This window comes from Seriola lalandi, unplaced genomic scaffold (genome assembly GCF_002814215.2).
Source record: "Seriola lalandi dorsalis isolate HSWRI2012SDOR001 ecotype SW California unplaced genomic scaffold, Sedor1 jcf7180002054722, whole genome shotgun sequence".
NCBI classification, from domain to species: domain Eukaryota; kingdom Metazoa; phylum Chordata; class Actinopteri; order Carangiformes; family Carangidae; genus Seriola; species Seriola lalandi.
This window is the reverse complement of record NW_019525275.1, coordinates 666,914-668,591: the sequence shown is the minus strand read 5'-3', so window position 1 is coordinate 668,591 and position 1,678 is coordinate 666,914. Positions and strand designations below refer to the sequence as shown.

Sequence of the window (1,678 nt, the reverse complement as noted above, 5' to 3'; positions counted from 1 at the left end):
CTCTGTCACACACAGTCAGAGCCACAGAGGACGAGCTGAGAGCTGAAGACGTCTCATTCCTGCACAACTACAAAGTTACAGTGGAAAGAGTCCAGCAGCGCCCCCTGCTGGATGATCCACAGCTGGACTCAGGAGCTCTGATAGACCAGGCCAAACATCTGGGCAACCTGACCTTCAACATCTGGAACAAGATGAAGGACATGGTCTCCTACAGTCCTGTGATTCTGGACCCAAACACTGCTCATCCAGGATTCATCCTGTCTGAGGATCTGACCAGTGTGAGACGAGGAGAGAAACAGAATCTTCCTGACAATCCAGAGAGGTTTGATAACTTCCTCATTGTCCTGAGCTCTGAGGGTTTTAACTCAGGGACTCACAGCTGGGATGTTGAAGTTGGAGACAATACATTCTGGTCAGTGGGTGTGTTAGCAGAGTCTGTCCAGAGGAAGAGAGACATACTGTCTGGATTCTGGGGAATATGGTTCTGTGAAGGTAAATACTCAGCATGGTCACCACCAGCTCCATCCACTGATCTGTCAGTGAAGAAGAAGCTCCAGAGGATCAGAGTGAATCTGAACTGGAACAGAGGAAGATTGTCATTCTCTGATCCTGATACTAACACACACATACACACCATCACACACACTTTCACTGAGAAGCTGTTTCCATACATTAGAAGTATTTATAAACTGAAGGTCTCACCACTGAAGGTCTCTGTGACAGTGGAACAGAGCAGTTACAGATAAAGAGGATGATCATATTTATAATGTTGTTTATGTCTTAAAGGGAAAAGTCAGTGAATTTAAGGTGTGAAGCTGCACCTGTCCTCCTGCTGCCTCATTACTCCAAAGCTCTGTTTATGTTTCTTTTACCTCTCACTGTTTCTTATTTTCTTTTTATTGTTGTTTTATTTTAATAAGTTGCTTTTTATATCTGTTCACAACGTTTTTAATCAAACCAGAATTGAATGGTTTCCAGTGTGAAATGACTCCCAGCAGCTGGGTGACCAGTGGGAATAATAAAGGGCTCCTGGGCCTGTTCAGTAATCCACCCAAACTGAACCATGTAACTGATTTTAATTGAAATGACTTAAATGATAAACTGCAGAATTTAGAGTGAAAATAGTGCAACCATTACCTGTGTGTTATAAGAGTTACAAATGTCAATAAAGTTTTGTCAAGTGAAAGAAATGTTCACTTCATTTGTGCATTTGTCTCAACAAACCACAGACTGTATCCGTCTCCTTTAGTTTGATTAAAGGAGGAAGCAAAGTCTCACAAACCTTAAAGCAACATCTGGAAAAGCCAGATGTGTTTTGCAATCAAGTTAAAACAGAGATCTTTGGTCACAATCACCAAAGCGAAACTATCAGTTTACATTCCTGCAATGAATCAATAGTTTAGAATTAAACACACCCCTGTATAACTGGTGAAGCAACAATATTAATTAGAGGAGATCTGACGAAGCTCCACCCCTCACCTGATTCACCTGAGACAAACCAGGAAACAGTTTGTTCTTCTTCACTAAAGAGACACAGACTGAAAAACAGACGATCAGATTCACCTTCAGACCAAACCAACAACTTCCTCTGAGTGAGTCCAGCTGCAGGAGAGAGACGTGGGAAACTACAACACTGCTGCTTCAACCTGCTGAAACTCCACACTGAAGGTGAGTTTGA

At 42.3% G+C, this 1,678-nt stretch overlaps 1 pseudogene across 1 annotated transcript in view; it reads left to right on the top strand.

Moving 5' to 3' along the window:
* The first annotated feature begins 1,444 nt into the window (after positions 1–1,444).
* The window catches only part of LOC111668221 (nuclear factor 7, ovary-like), a 2,259-nt pseudogene continuing 2,025 nt past the window's right edge, over positions 1,445–1,678 (top strand). The window contains exon 1 of the transcript XR_015438341.1: positions 1,445–1,668. The product of XR_015438341.1 is annotated as a nuclear factor 7, ovary-like (transcript). The remainder of the gene's footprint in view (positions 1,669–1,678) is intronic.